Here is a 17,539-nt window from a genome sequence, read left to right on the forward strand (position 1 = left end):
CAGAGCGCAAGCGAAAAGGAAATGGAAGTGATGTCAGAGGATAGTCTTAGTTCTTCCCGCCCTTATCCTACTCCGCCCCCACTGAGAAATTGGGAGCTTCTCCCTCCTATTTAGCATCAATCAACGTTTCCTTGGCAACCGCGACTGCGACGGTTAAGCTGTCTGAAAAGGTCTCGGCCGGGAAATTCGGAAACGTAGTCACAGACCAGCCAAGGTTTGTGCGCATGTCTAAAAAGAGAGGCAACTGGAAGGAGGCCCAGAGGTCCGTGGGTCACTGCCAAACCTGATGAAACGTTTAAGATAACTTTGTATAATCTTGTTGCCATGTACAACTGGAGTTCGTGAATATGATTTTTAAAAAATTGACAATTATATTTCAACATAATTGTTTTTCTTTGTAATATTATGTATTTTATTCATTTACATGTTATTCTAAAAAGGGCTCACTCGACCTCCTCCCCAAGACTGTTAAAAGGTCCAGGAAAGTTTAAAAAAAAAAAAAAAGAATCCCGGATTTAAGGTTTTGTTTTTATTTGTAGGAGAATTAAGATCTGGGAAGGAGAGAAAAATCATTTTGTTTTGATTTTTAAAAATTATAAGCATGTTCAGGTAGAAACGATTCACAGCTTTACTATCTTCACCTTTTTGTTTCAGTTACTCTGTGTAAGAACTGCACTCCAACTTCTCACCCCCTGCTAAGAATCTGAATAAGTCTTGCCTCTGGAGCCCATCACTGAATTGGGATCCTCTTCTACCTAAGGCAGTATCTGGGAAAGTCCAGTAGAGAATTGATTGTCCAGCACTAAATAGCAGCTGCAAAGAAGCTGACTGTGAGACCAAGGTCAGCAGGCTCAGTGTGAGTCTTCAGGGCTCACCAATAATTGACATGTTCATGACCGATAACCTCTTATTCCTTTATAAAGTGCATTATCTACTTCCTACTTACAAGAAAGGAGAGTTGTATTAAGTGGATGCCTAGAAATTCTTGGAAATTTTTCCCTTTCCTCCTTGGAAATCATTTTTCCTTCTTCCATTCAATCTTGGAAAAGCATAGAAAACCAGAATCCTCTTATTTCTAGCTGCCCCCTAAAAAATACTTTTTATGAAAATAAAGATGATTAGAAGATATTAATTGCTTATGGGTAAGTCAAGTCCATATGAAAAAAAGACAATGCCAATTAAATTTACTTATTTACCTATATAGGTATATAGGTATATATATATATATTTACCTATATATACCTATATAACTAATAAAACTTTGTAAAGGGGGAAAATAGCAATTCAGTTCAAAAATGTTTAAAAAATTAATGGGAAAAATATGGGAAAGATTTAAGACCTTGTAGTATCAGATCTCAAACTATGCTACAATGCTACAAATGATATTGGGAAAGAAGTTGATCAGTAGAAGAGATTTGATACACAGTATATTGAGGCAAATGAACTTAGTAACTTAGTATTTGATTAACCCAAAGATTCCAACTATTACAGTAAGAAATCACTATTCAACAAAACTTATTGGAAAAATTGGGATGTAGTCTGAGAAAAACTAGATATAGATCAATGTCTCATATTGTATATTAGGATAACCTCCAAATGAGTACACAATTTACATATATGACATAAGCAAATTAATGGAACATGGAAGAAATCATCAGATGTATAAATAATGGAAGAATTCATAACTAAAGGTTTAAAGGTGGTAAAATGTACAATTCTAATTACCTAAAATTTTAAAGTTTTTGTACAAACAAAACAAATGGCAGCTAAAATTAGAAGAAATGTGGGGCATGTGAAAAATGTGGCAGCTCTTTTTATAGTGGTAAGAAATGGGATAGCCCATCAGTAGGAGATTGGCTGGATAAGTTATATGAATGTTATGGAATGTGATTAGCCTACAAGAAATGATCAATAGGATGATTTCAGAGAGGTCTGGAGAGACTTACATGAACTGATGCTATGTGAAGTGAGCAGAATCAAGAAATCATTGTACATAGCAACAAAATTATACAAAAATGAATACTAATGGACATGGTTCTTTTCAACAGTAAGCTGATTGAGGCCAATTCCAATGATTTTGGGATGAAGAGAGCCATCTACTCCTGGAAAGAGAACTGTGGAAACTGAGCATGGATCACAACATAGCATTTCCACTCTTTTTGTTGTTGTTTGTTTGCATTTTGTTTTCTTTCTCATTTTTTTCCTTTTTGATCTGATTTTTCTTGTGTAGCACGATAATTGTAGAAATATGTATAGAAAATTGTACATGTTTAACATATATTGATTACTTGCCATCTAGGGGAGAGGATGGGGGAAAAGGGGGTGGTAAATTTGGAACACAAGTTTTTGCAAGGGTCAATGTTAAAAAAAAATTATCCATGTATATGTTTTGAAAATAAAAAAAACTTTAGTAAAAAATTAAATATAATAATTTTTTTTTTAAAGGAAGAAATGTGGGGGGAAAGAGGACTGTATAGCAAGTTTCTCCAATATAGTTCTCATTTCAAACATATATAATAGGGAACTAAGGCAAATTTATAAGAATAAAAACTATTCTCTAACTGATAAAGATCAGAAATAGGTCTTTTTCAGAGGAAGAAATCCAAGCTATAAATAGCCATATGAAAAAAATGCTCTAAATCATTTACAGAAAAATGCAAGTTAAAACAATTCTGAAATACCACCTCACATATATCATTCTGGTTATTAACAGAAATAGAAAATGACAAATATTGGAAGGTTGTGAGAAAAACAAGTATGCTAATATGCTATTGGTAGAGCTGTGAACTGATTCAACTATTCTGTAAACTGCCCTCAAAGTTATTAAACTCTGCATATTCTTTGACCCAGTAATATCAATCCTGAATCTATATTCCCAGAGACATAAAGGATAGACCAAAAAAAAAAAAAAAGACCTACATGTACAAAAATATTTATAGTAGATCATTTTGTGGTAGCAAAGAATTGGATTCTGAGGAAATATCTATGAATTGTGGATTGGCTAAACAAATTATGGTACAGGAATTCTTTTGCTATAAGATATGATGAACAGATGGCTTCAGAAAAATCTGAGAAGGATCTTATGAACTGATACAAGGTAAAGTGAGTACAACCAGGAGAATAATTTATGCAATAATGCAAAGATAATCAGCTTTGAAAGACTTGGTATCCCTGATCAACCTAATGACTACACAGAGGACTTGACTCATGATAAAAAAATCCATCTTTCTCCAGGTAGAGAGCTGTACTCAGGGTGCAAATCAAAGCTTACTTTCTTCTTTTTTTGACATGACCAATACAATACATACATATTTGTATACTTAAATATACTTTAGGAGAAAGTTAATAGAAAAATTATTTACATACTGATGACTAGAGGTAGCATTACACAGTGGCTAAACAGTTACCCTCAGTCAGGAAGGCCGGGATTTCTATGACACATAATTGACTGTAATCCTGAGCAAGTCACTTTACACCTCAATAATTTTGACAACTCTCTGTAACTATACTTCAGAGATATTATATGTTTGGTTCCAGATCACCATTATAAAGTGAATATCATAAGTCATGTGAATCTTTTTTGTTTCCCAGTGCATAAAAAGTTATTTTTATACTATACTGCAGTCTAAGTAGTGTTGTGTCGAAAAAAACATATATTCCTTGATTTTTATTGCTTTAAAAAATGCTAAACATGATTTGAGCCTTCAGCAATTCAATCTTTTTGCTAGTAAAGGGTCTTTGATGGCTGCTGACTGACTAATCAGTGGTGATTCCTGAAGACTGGGATGGCTGTGGCAGTTTCTTGAAATAAGACAACAATGAAGTTTGCCTCATAGATTGCTTCTCCCTTTCATTTGAACATTTAGAGGCCATTAAAGATTATTAATTGGTCTAATTTTAATATTGCTGTGTCTCGGGGAAATAGGGAGCCCCAAGAAGAGGAAGATAAATAAGGAACCACTTGTCAAACAAACACACACAACACATACATCAATTAAGTTCATTATCTTATATGGGTATAATTAGGGTACAATAGTACTGGGACTATCAGATAATCTGTTGGTCAGTGATAACCAAATTCCTGGAAACCATTCCTCAATTCATTGCTGACTGATAATCTAGTCAGTAATAATCTGGTCAACAAGAACCAAATTCCATAGACCACTACTCTGTCCTATCTATGGGCCACAGAATTAGCATTTCAATGATAGAAATCTTGATAAAAGTCTCTTTGCTTTTATTTCTTTGCTGAATTCTCTTGGAATTTGGCCCGCTTGTAATCAGCATTATAATTACAAGAAACTTTGCCCCTTGACAAGGAAATGGGTTCAAGCCTGCAAATTATTTTGAGACACTTTGTGACACTAAGCTGTGACCCCAAACTTTTGGGGTCCTCTTCCCAACTTCAACATTTGGTGGTCCAAATGGAAGAGTCTGGCCTCCCCTAGCTTGATTCCCTCCTTGTCAAGGTAAGCCCCCCACTTTTTCTCCTACAATCCTATAGCAGGACACCGCAAGCCACTGGGAGAAGGCTTACCTGTGTCATCATGAGCTTTCCTTGACTGGGGATGGCCAGACTAGTAACTTCTTGCAATTTTTGGCAAAGTTCCTAGGGAATCATTGCCACCCTTTCACCTTCTCTGGTATATCAGAGAAGATGGAAGTGCTATAGGATAGCTTTTGGCAAAATTTTATGGTTTTTGATAAAGATAGGACAGTTTTCTTTCATACCATTTTTTCCTGTGACTGCATCTCTGTGTAGAATGTCTGTGTAATGTTTGTTCTGTGAGCTAGATTTTATTACTTGGAAAGATTTAAACCACAATCAGGAAAAAACAAACAAACAAACAAACAAAACAAAACCTCTATATGGTAGTTAGAATGCTGGGGAAATTTCTTTAAAAGCCTAATTTTTTCTGTAGACTTCAGCTCTAGCCAAGTTGGGGGCTACCTTAAAAAGTTAGGTAATTAAACTTAAAATAACATCTTTACAGATTCTCAAAAGTTTTAAGAGTAAAACATCCCAATTCAAAATTGGTCAAAGGATATGAACAGACAATTCTCAGACAAAGAAATTAAAACTATTTCTAGCCATATGAAAATATGCTCCAAATCATTATTAATCAGAGAAATGCAAATTAAGACAACTCTGAGATATCACTACACACCTGTCAGATTGGTTAGAATGACAGGGAAAGATAATGCGGAATGTTGGAGGGGATGTAGGAAAACAGGGATACTGATACATTGTTGGTGGAATTGTGAACACATCCAGCCATTCTGGAGAGCAATTTGGAACTATGCTCAAAAAGTTATCAAACTGTGCATACCCTTTGATCCAGCAGTATTTCTACTGGGCTTATACCCCAAAGAGATTTTAAAGAAAGGAAAGGGACCTGTATGTGCCAGAATGTTTGTGGCAGCCCTGTTTGTAGTGGCTAGAAGCTGGAAAATGAATGGATGCCCATCAATTGGAGAATGGTTGAGTGTGGTATATGAACGTTATGGAATATTATTGTTCTGTAAGAAATGACCAGCAGGATGAATACAGAGAGGACCGGTGAGACTTACATGAACTGATGCTGAGTGAAATGAGCAGAACCAGGAGATCATTATATACCTCAACATCAATACTGTATGAGGAGGTATTCTGATGGAAGTGGATCTCTTCAATAAAGAGATCTAACTCAGTATCAGTTGATCAAGGATGGACAGAAGCAGCTACAGTCAAAGAAAGAACACTGGGAAATGAATATAAACTGCTTGCATTTTTGATTTTCTTCCCGGGTTATTTATACCTTCTGAATCCAATTCCCCCTGTGCAACAAGAGATCTGTTCAGTTCTGCACACATATATTGTATCTAGGATATGCTGTAATCTATTTAACATGTATAGGACTGCTTGCCATCTGGGGGAAGGGGTAGAAGGAGGGAGGGGAAAAATTGGAACAGAAGTGAATGCAAGGGATAATGTTGTAAAAAATTACCCTGGCATGGGTTCTGTCAATAAAAAGTTATTTAAAAAAAAAAAAAGGATGGAAATAAAATTTTAAAAAGGGCAAAGCATTTTAGTATATTCTCATTTTTTCCCCCTGAGGCAATTGGGATTAAGTAACTTGTCCAGGGTCACACAGCTAGGAAGTGTTAAGTGTCTGAGATTAGATTTGAACAAAGGTCCTCCTGACTTCAGAGCTGCTGTTCTATCCACTGCACCACTTAGCTGCCTCTATATTCTCAAATTTTGAGAGCAAAACATCTCAGCAAATTCTCAAAGTCTTGAGAACAATGATTAAGAAGTTTGGTAATTAGTCATTTTAAGATTGCAAGAAAAATTCCTGAAACATTGGGGATAATTCCAGGAATTTATCCCATTCTGAAAGAAAAGAAAAGGAAAAAAAAAACAGACTAGATAAATAGCAACTTTTTGCTAACCCTTTCTTCACTCCTGTCTTGTCTGGAGTTCTCCAAGTCCCTCTGTTTGCTAACCCCTCTCACCTTAGATAAAATTAAAACTCAAATTCTGCCTGACCTGTAGAAATAGGGGAAGCAGCCATGGGGACCCCGCATAACCTTGCCTAAACAACATCCCAACTCAGCTTAGGGGGGAATGGGGATGGAGTGGGGGTCAGGTTCCATGATCAGCATTCCCTGAGCCTTAGCACCTGAAAGTACTATAAAAGGGATAGCCTGGCACCAGTCACCCTAGCCTTCAGCAGGTTCTGTTCAGGAACTGCCTGGGAAGAATTTGGGTACCCCTGTACCACCCAGCATGGCAGTATTTGGTGAGAAATCAGTCAGCCTCTGCATCTGGTAAGACCATTATTCTCTGTCTCAATAGTAGATATGTATTAACTATGTAATTTATGTCAAATTGCTATACCTCTGCCCAGGTAAAGATTTGTAAAGGGAAATAATAATTGTTATAGTGAACACCACATCATTGCAAAAGTGCTTACCATAAAACATACTAAATGAGTGTTCACTGCTTTATTGGATATAATTACTTCATATTTGATAATTCCATGAGTGTTTTAAAAAATGTAACTGACAGATAAATGATTTCTATGTGTGTGTAAAGTAATTTGGAAATTTGTCTGAGGTATTGTGTGGGAAAAGGTGAAGAACTTACAGATTCTAAAGCAGATCAAGCCTTATAGGCCCCAGTTTTGGCTTCTCTGGAGTCACGTGAGTTTAGATAAGACCTACACTATATTCCAATGTCCAAGGAAGGGATTATGTGGGGGAAGAAGCTGTATATCACCTTGTCTACTACATTCCACTGACCAACTAAGGGAACAGTAGACTTATATGATCAATCACAACATATAGAGGGTGGGATTTTGGAGGTTCTTTGTCTGAAATGTATAAAAGCTGTAAGCATTTTCAAGGCTCTGGCCCTATCCTGCTGTGAAATTTTGCTTACAGACCTGGATGGGGCTGCTTCTCGAGATTCTAATAAATAATTCTGTTTTCTATGAGTGATCTCTGTAGTAGTCAATTTGGGTAGGTCTTTTTGTTCCAAACAGTATGATAATAAAAGCAATTTTAAAGGAGTTCTAATTAAAGTCCATTAAATGAATATGTAAATTATAATCTATTTGCACTGATAGTGTTAACAGAAGAGTTCTGAAACTTTAGAAAAACAGAAAAGCAGTTTGCCACTACTTTAAAAACTCTAGTTATCTAGAATCAGATTTCTGAGGGCCTTCTCAGTAAAAACTGGCACCTCAACCCTTTTCCTGGATCACAAAAGAAAAGTTATTTACATGAATTGGAAAATAACCAAATTGCAATCCAGTTTGTCTAGAACATTTAATCAGAATTTAGGAATCTCATTAAAGTTAAGCCAATTTTAAAATCTGTTCTGTCTCAGTTTTCAGGATTGTCTTGTTTTCTCCCTAAAACTCCCTTATATAAGGGAATAAAAACTATAGCTAAGACTATTTGATGATTACTTAGAAGAATTATAAAATTGTTAAGTTATTTGGAGTTACTGTTATCACATTAAGCCTTATCAGTTTACCTCCAAGTAGGAGGTATACACAACCTTTCCCTCTTCAGAGTAGAGGGAGGTATCAAAGAACACAGCCCACAAAAGCACTAAGAATAGTTGAGGTGGGAAACAGCAAGCTCAGCCCCTTTCCTGGAGTCTCTGTTAATTCCCTTTAATTTGTAAGTTTGTCAGTTTTCTTGAAATCATTGAACGAGATAAGGTGAGATCTTTCAAGACAGTTATGAAAATTGAGTAAGGCTTCATCTATTTCAAAGTTTGAGTAGGCCTGAAGGACTTTAAGCATTAAGTCAAGGGCATATTTAAAGTGTCTCCCCCCCTGCTATTCTCCTAAGGGCATACTTAAAGTCTCCTCCCTGCTATCTTCCTAAGGGCATACTTAAGCCCCCTTCTTGTTATCCTCCCTATTTCAGCCAAATATGGGCAACTATGTACTTATTGGTCAAGTTCAATTTCTTAGGTAGTTCCCGAGTTTAGAATGTAAGATCCTCAGCCAATAAGGATGAGGGTCAGTGGTGGGAGGGGGAATTTGTGGGGGGAGAGGGATTAAAATCGTTGACCCTGCCCCCTACGGTGCTTCCTCCCTTCGATTGTCTGCTCTATGGGTGCCACGCCCCAGATTGTCTCGAAAAAGTATAATAAATTTTGCTTTGCTTCCAGAGATCTATTAATGGTTTCTGACCCACACATCATCAAGGTTGAAATGGACAGAAGACTGGCCTCTCCTCTCTTCATGCTCCGAGGAATATCTATTCCATAAAGATGGTTGCCTAACAGTGTTCGATAACTCTGACCGATAATCTATGTCAAACATCTGCCATTGTAAGCTCCCTATCTTTCACCCTGTAAGTGCCAAGTCGAGTCACAACCACAAGGCTGAACAAGAATGCTTATAAAGCTGTGTCTACTTCTATTCGGGGTATAACTCTCCCAGAGGTCCGTCCTGGCCGATAAATAAATTGTCTCTAAATTATGAACCACCTTGGCTGCTTTGAATTTTATTACCTGGGCAATTTCAAAGGTAAGCAAGGTCAGCAGCTCTGAGAAGTGAGCCTGTTTAGGATTTATAGTTTCCAAACAAGGAATGTGTTTGCTAAGAATTTATAAGCCTGCATAATGATTAATCCTTTGCACTAAGATAAGTTTAAACATATAAAATATGTTTAACAAAATCTCCTATGTGTGTATGTTCTGGTGAACTTTTAAAATGCATCTATCCCTAAGCTGCTATTGGTAGAATTTACTATTAGAGATAAAATCTCTTGGGACTGTAATTGATATTCTTTTGTGTTTTGAATTTGATTGTCTGATCATTAAGTCAGTAGCCCACCCATTTAGAGAAATACCATAAGTTTCTAGGTGGATGTCTCATCTGAGCAAGAGTTAGGAAGATGACCTTAGCCTCTGCTTAAAGTGGGATCCTTCTGACTCAGTTTCTTAGTTCTGTTTCTTTGTTTCCCATCTGATTATTTCTCAGTCTGGTTTATTATTATTGCATGGTAGGCTGTCAAACAGACATAAGGATGCCTTATCCTGTCATGTATGTGCTCTCAGGCTAAGGCCTGATGGACCTGTTTTGATGCTATATAATTATATCTCTGTTTTTTCCTCTTATAGCAAATTTCTATAATCAGAGCAAATGGTCAGTGGAAGCCATGAGCTCAATACAAGTATCCCAAGGGACAAAATGGCTTTCTACTCTAGATCTTAAAGATGCTTTCTTTTGTATACCATTGTATAAACACTCACAATTTCTTTTTGCCTTTGAATGGGCAAAGCCTGGGGAACATCCCCACCAATTAACTTGGACAGTTTTGATCCAGGCTTTTGAGATAGACTGTATATATTGGGACAGATACTAGCAAAAGATTTGAAGCTGATTAACAGCAGTCTCATCCAGTAGATGGGTGATATTTTGATCTGCAGACCAACCCAAAAGGCTTCCTTAGATGTAGCTATAAAAACTCTTAATTTTTTGACTGCTAGGAGCTATACAGGGTTTTCCTTATCCAAAGCCCACATTGCCTGTCAGTCTGTCAAATATTTGGGCCATGAATTAATTCTTACCTCCCATTCTCTCACAGAAGAGAGAAAGCAGACAATCATATCTCTCACCAAACCTGCCTCAAAGAAAGCTATTCACTTTTCTGTGCATGGCTGGTTTCTGGAGAATTTGGATGCCTAATTTGGGGATTATTGTCAAACCCCTCTACGTTTTATTCAAGGCCCTGCCACACTTTCCCCTGACTGGGGCTCTGATCAGAATAGCTTAGTGATTTGTCTAAGGTCATATGATGGGATAGAATAAAGATTGGGATCTGAACTAGTCTTCTGAGTCTACATCAGTATTCTTTCAACTGCAGAGCTAACACAAGTGCTAGGAAAACTAGTACCTTGTAGGATTGGTCAAAGAACTTATTCACTCCTTTATATATAAGGTGATGGGAACACATATCAGGTTTTAAGATATACATAGGGTTAAGTGCTATTTACCTGGTCTGTCTGGGAAGCTAATTATGGGATTGTGCAATGTAGAGTTGGAAGGGATCTTAGAAATTATCTATGTAAACACTCAGCTTTAAAGATAAGTTTATTGAGCCTTGCAGTCATTTGCAATGATTCCTTTCATTTGTTCAATAGACAAAAATAAGTCTTTCCATACTTTAGTATTCCAAGAATTTATGTTTTCATTAATATTGATACTGTCTTCATTGATATTTTTGATAGCTCCTTAAAACTTAGAAGATATTCTTGAGCATTCTTAAAAAAAAAGTCATATAGCCAACCTGGTAATGATCCTTCATGACTTGGTAAGCAGGAGGAAAGATAATAAAAGCTTGTAAAAATAATTGTGAATTCAGAACTTTGCTGATCATTTCCATTCAATTATCAGTGATTGTTTTAAATTTTTCTTTAATCATATCCCGTTTCTACAATAAATACAAGCATCATCTCTTCCAAGCTCTTTCCTTTAACTGCTTTAATTCCAAAGTTTGTTCCTCAGTACAATTCCTACCTGGACTCTGACATTCAATTTTTCCACTCTTACTCACCCTATGTCATTATCACTGGTACTTTTTCAATTGTCTATGAGTCATTGTAGTGAATTTCTCCTCCTAATTCTTAACTAACTTTTATATCTTCTGTTAGCCTATAAATCTTACAACTTTTTATCTATGTCAATAAAATTTAGCATTTTCCTTTTTTTTTTTTTTTGACTGTCCTTTACAATCCTTAGCATTTTAATTGTACTATCCAATTGACACCTTGTAACCTAAGGCAGTAATGAGATGGAGAGTTAATAAACAGGAATTCTATTACACTAACTATGACGTACCCAGGAGATGGGAGATGCCCAGGACAGGTATCTGGGACTGCAAGGTGAGTGAAAGATCAAGGTTTAGGGATCCAAATTGAGAATCATTAATTTAACAGGTAAAAATTTTAACTGTCAAATGACAATTTCCAAGGGGAAAAATTTAGAGAATAAAAGGTAAGACCTAATCTTGTGGAATATGAACAGAAAAAAACAGGAATAGGAAGAATCAGAGAACTTCAAAATTTCAAGGAACTTAAAATATTCCAACACAACTGAAAACTGTTCCTCTTCTGTAACATCTAACAAGTGCTTATCCAACCTTTTCTAGAACAGTGACAAAGAGACCATGACCTTCCGAGGCAGATCATTTCACTTTTGGATAACTGCAATTATTAAGAATTTTTTCCTTAAAGTAAGCTAAATATGTTACTTTGCAACTTCAGCCAATTGTTCCAAGTTTTGCCCTCACAGGTCATATGGAACAAATTTAATCCTTAGAGCACATGAGAGCCCTCCAAATTCTTAAAGACAGTAGTCATATCTCCCTGAAATCTTTCTTTCTTATATAAACATAACTGATTCTCATGTGGCATGAACTTAAGATCTTTCACCATATTGGTTGCTCTCCACTAGATACTCATTAGTTTATCAAAATTCTTCCTAAATTGGGATGTTTAGAACAGAATATGCTAGATGTTGATTGAACAGGGCAGAGTACATTGAAACTGTCACATTCTTATTCCTGGAAGCTATGCTTGTCTTATTTAACCTTGACTCTCATTAGCTTTTTGGACTATTCTCTCATATTATTTACTCATATTGAGTTCTTAGTATATTAAAACCTGCTGACCTGTTTTTTCAGACAAACTGTTATCAAACTATCCCTAATTTTTTTTTTTAACTTTGTGAAGTTACTTTTTTAATCTAAGTCTAAGGTTTTATTCCTATTAAATTTATTTTCCTATTATTATATTCCTATTAAATTTGTTCCTGTGAAGTTTAGCCTAATATTTCGATGTGTAAAAATTATTTGGATCCTAATTCTTTCATCCATTATGTTAATTATTCAGTTCAACAAGCATTTTCAATGCACCTATTGAGCTGTCCTTCCTAGCTACCCTACATTTGTGTTCCCTAAAATATTTTATTAAAATGGCATGTATGCCTTTTTCCAAGTAATTTTTGAAACATGTTAAATATCATAAGGTCAAGTGAAGTACTGGTGAAGCTGTGAAATGGCATGACCATTCTGGAAAGTACCTTGAAACTATGCTCCCCAAATCAATAAACTGTATATTTTGATCGGTGATACTTATAGGTAAATTCCCTAAAAAGACCAAAAAAAGAGAGAAAGAACCTAGATGAAAAGGATAAATTCAGAGAAATATGGAAAGAATTACATAAACTAATTTAGAGTTGTGTTCATAAAGAGAAAATGACTAATATGATAACCAGCATATTGTAAAGGAAAAATTTTAATTTCCTATTGCACAATAATATTTCATTTTATATATTATGCTGATGTTCTCCAGCCATTCCTCAGTTAATGAGTAACTACTTTTTCCTAGGTCTTTGCTCCTACAAAAAGTACATCTGAGAACAATAAGATCTTAAAAACATTTATCACAGTGTTAGGCACATAAGAGTAATTTGATTTGGAACACTCAAAACCCTAAGCATTAGAATCTGTATGCATCCTTTAGAGCTTCCAATTCTTTGCAAGTCCATATAATGGTTTTGAGTTGAGGAGGAATGTGTTTGGTGTTTTAGGGATCAGTGATATTCAGTGATGTGGTAGTGGACTTCACCCAGGAGGAATGGAAACAATTGGATCCTGGTCAGAAAAATCTTTTCAGGGACATGATGTTGAAGAATTATAGAAACTTTATCTGATTGGATAAGGGTTTTATGTGTGACTCAGAATTTCACTATTAAAAGAGTTTTATAGATCTATCAGATGCTTCATTTAAATTGTCATGGTGGCCCAAGGATAAGAGTTTCTTTATCCCATGTTCCCAAAGACAGAATACTTCTGATTCCTGTTCCCAGGGGAGAGTCTATATGTACTCTGTAAAGTCAAGAATTCACAGCTTCCTTGTACTCACTGTGATGCTGCTGTGCTATCTCTTTAGAGGTCTTGGATATTGAGGGACTGGGCTCCATCTTTCCAAAAGCCAGCCTCTGTGACTTTCCCCATTAGCAGGTCAGAATGTTTCCATAATACATTTGATCTCCAAGTTGGAGCAAGAAGAAGAACCCTGGATGGTAGAAAGATACCAAAAGGTATCTGCTCAGGTAAGTGAAACAAATGGTCATGAAGATGTGGAATAATAGAAGTTTTGGTTAAATAACTATTGTCAAAGCCCTTAAGACCTGTGTTGGAAACCAAAGACATAAGCTTCATCTAATATTTTGACTGATAGAATTTATAGGAAAAGGATATTGGTAAAGATTATAGCAATTAAGACACGTTTCTTTTGAGGAAGGCAGTATAGTACAGTAAAAAGAGCATTGATTCAGAAGCAAAAGTTAGTTTCTGATATTTCCTCTAACATCCATTACTCATGGGGATGTTGGAGAAATCACTTACTATCCCTTAGTCCCTTAGTCTCAGTTTTCTCATTTAAAAAAGAAGACCATATAAGACTCAGAGCAGCTCTTAGAATCATGAATTTAGAGTTGCAAAGGTCCCTTGTGTGAAAAGTGCTCTGAATTAAGAGGAGCATAGTATGAATGGGGAACTGTTAGGTAGCTAGAGTAGTACAGGGATTTGGCGAGATCATGGAATGTAAGTAAGCTGGAGATATACTATGTAGGCCTTTGAGCACCAGACTGAAGATCATATATCACCCTGTAGTTTTTAGTGGATCATTGAAGGGTCACAGAAAAATAGCATTGAAACATTTTCAGATTACAGCTATATTTAATAATTTTCAAAGCTATATATATTTAGCATGATCTCATTATTATCTGTTTCATTTTACTATTCCCGCTATAGAATTTCCTTTTCCTTTGCACATAGAACAGAAGACATTTGCATTTTCAATTTCTTTCAGCCTGGGAGACTGGCCCTGAAACTTGGGAGTCTATTCTTCAACAGGACATTTCTAAAAAATCATCACAGGAGATTATAATGGAAAAACTCACAAGTAGTGATGTTTTGTACTCCAAATTAGATCAAACTTGGGAATATGATGAGCAATTATGGACACAATTAGAAATCCAAGAGAAATATTTAAGACAAATGAATGTCACATATAGGAAAAACTCCTTGGAAAGAGAGATCTGAACATAATGAATTTGGAATAAATTTTAATATGAGTTCAATCATTTTTATGCAACACAGAGTTTTTGCAGAACAGAAACACAATGAATGTGATACATGTGGTGAGAATTTTGATCAAAATTTTGACATAATTAAACATCAGAGAATCTGTGCAAAAAAGAAATCCCATGAATGTAATGATTATGAGAAATCTTCCATTGATAAATTGTCCCTTATTAAACATCAAAGAATTTATATTGTAGAAAAACCCTATGAATGTAATACATGTGGGAAAGCATTTGGCTGGATTTCATCCCTTACTCTACATAAAAGAATTCATATTCGATAGAAATCCTATGAATGTATTGAGTGTGGGGAAACTTTCAGTTGGAGGACTCACCTTAATCAATATAGGAAAATTCATACTGAAGAAAAACCTTATGAATGTAATGAATGTAGAAAAGACTTTAGGGACAGGTCATCTCTTTCTCAATATAAGAGAATTCATATTAGGGAGAAACCTTACATATGTAATGATAATGGAAAAACTTTAGGTGGAATACAGAATTTACTCAGCATCACAGAATTCATACTGGAGAGAAACCCTCTGAATGTAATGAATGTGGGGAAGCCTTTAATCAGAGCACAAATTTTGCTCAACATCATATAATCCATACTAAAGAGAAACCCTGTGAATGTAATGAATGTGGGAGAGCATTCTATTGGAACACAGATCTTACACAACACCAGAGAATTCATAAGGTATAAAACCTTATGAATGTAATGAATGTAGAACAACCTTCAGCAATAGATCATCCCTTACAAAACATCAAAGAATACATACTGGAGAGAACCCATATTAATGTCAAAAATGTGGAACAACTTTTAGCGACAGATCATTCTTTACTAAACATCAGAGAATTCATACTGTAAAGAAACCCTATGAATATAATCAGTGTGGGAAAGCCTTTAGGTATAGTTTTGAGACATCAGAGAGTTCATAGTGGAGAATAATGTTTTGAATGTGGATAAAATAAAAGCTTTGTGTTTTTATACTGAATGTTTAGTTAAATTAGTTAAATTTAGAATTAAATATTCCAGTTCTGAATTTGGAGTGATTGATGGTGGAAATATTTTTCCTTCATTTCTTTCTTCCCTGTAATACATGCTGGATAACACCAAGTAGTAGTAGAGTTGTGGCCTTCTGATTTCTACCTGTCTGAAAAACAGTTTATCAAAGAAACAATAACAATTTAAAAATAATATAGAAGTCTATTTATTGAAACAACTTATCATTTTATTAAATGTAACATGACTTAATGAAAACTTTTAGAGGGAAGGGACCAAATAAATATAAGCAGTCTTTCTAGATTTTTTGGCAGAATATACTGGAAAAGCACTGTTAAAATCTAATTTTCATTTACTCAGTAACATTTATTAAGTGCTTAAATGTATTGAACTCTGTGCTAAGTACTGAAGAGTATAAAGGAAATTAAATCCCAAATTTGTCCTGAAGGAGCTCACATTCTAATGGGAGAGATTTCATATATGATATATACAGTATAATTTAATATTGTTCTCAGAGGGAAAGCATTAGCAAGGTGGTGGGTGGACTGGAGGGGAGAGACTTCTATTAAAAGGCAATATTTAAGCTGAGTTTCAAAGGAAAGCCAGAAACAATGACATAATATAAGATTTCATTCTTTTTCTTTTCTGTTCTTTTTTCTTTTTTTTTTTTTTAAGTGTTTATTTTATTTTATAATAACTTTATATTGACAGAATCCATGCCAGGGTAATTTTTTTACAACATTATCCCTTGCACTCACTTCTGTTCTGATTTTTCCCCTCCCTCCCTTCACCCCCTCCCCCAGATGGCAAGCAGTCCTATACATGCTAAATATGTCACAGTATATCCGAGATACAATATATGTTTGTAGAACCGAACAGTTGCTGCACAGGGAGAATTGGATTCAGAAGGTATAAATAACCCAGGAAGAAAAACAAGAATGCAAATAGTTCACATTCATTTCCCAGTGTTCTTTCTTTGGATGTAGCTGCTTTTGTCCATCATTTATCAATTGAAACGGAGTTAGGTCTCTTTGTCAAAGAAATCCACTTCCTTCAGAATATATCCTCATACAATATCGTTATTGAAGTGTATAATGATCTCCTGGTTCTGCTCATTTCACTTAGCATCAGTTCATGTAAGTCTCTCCAAGCCTCTCTGTATTCATCCTGCTGGTCATTTCTTACAGAACAATAATATTCTATAACATTCATATACCACAATTTACCCAGCCATTCTCCAATTGATGGGCAACCATTCAATTTCCAGTTTCTAGCCACTACAAACAGGGCTGCCACAAACATTTTGGTACATAAAGGTCCCCTTCCCCTCTTCAGTATTTCTTTGGGATATAAGCCCAGAAGTAAGACTGCTGGATCAAAGGGTATGCACAGTTTGATAACTTTTGGGGCATAATTACAGATTGCTCTCCAGAATGGTTGGATACGTTCTCCACCAACAATGCATCAGTGTCCCAGTTTTCCCACATCATAAGATTTCATTCTTAAAGGGCTATTAACTTATTATAGAAATGACAAATTCTTTATTTTAGTAATTATAACTTGGATACCTTTGAAATCTTATTATGTGAATGTATTAAACACAGCAGCGTAGTAATAAATAATCTAAAATTTTATAATACTAAAACCCCTCAAAGTATTGGTCTGATTGATGGCCAGATTCAAAGACCAGATCATTAGTTTGATTCCAAATTTATAAAATAAAAGATTTTATATTTAACACCTTTATTTTGCCTTTCAGTCATGTACTGCAATTGGAATACTGTTTTCTATCTCTTTTCAGCCATCATTAAAATTTGAATATAAGGACTATATGAAGCAGCATAGTATAGTGGATAGAGAATATGGCCATGAAATT

General features: G+C 35.3%; 1 long non-coding RNA gene across 1 annotated transcript; it reads left to right on the forward strand.

The window, feature by feature from the left end:
- Nucleotides 1-119: 119 nt before the first annotated feature.
- On the forward strand, nt 120-2,366 carry LOC127547968 (uncharacterized). The gene is made up of 3 exons (XR_007950296.1): nt 120-214; nt 655-841; nt 2,049-2,366. It is a non-coding gene; the product is annotated as an uncharacterized LOC127547968 (long non-coding RNA).
- The last annotated feature ends 15,173 nt before the right edge of the window (nt 2,367-17,539 follow it).

Source organism: Antechinus flavipes, chromosome 2 (assembly GCF_016432865.1).
Source record: "Antechinus flavipes isolate AdamAnt ecotype Samford, QLD, Australia chromosome 2, AdamAnt_v2, whole genome shotgun sequence".
Classification (NCBI taxonomy): Eukaryota; Metazoa; Chordata; class Mammalia; order Dasyuromorphia; family Dasyuridae; genus Antechinus; species Antechinus flavipes.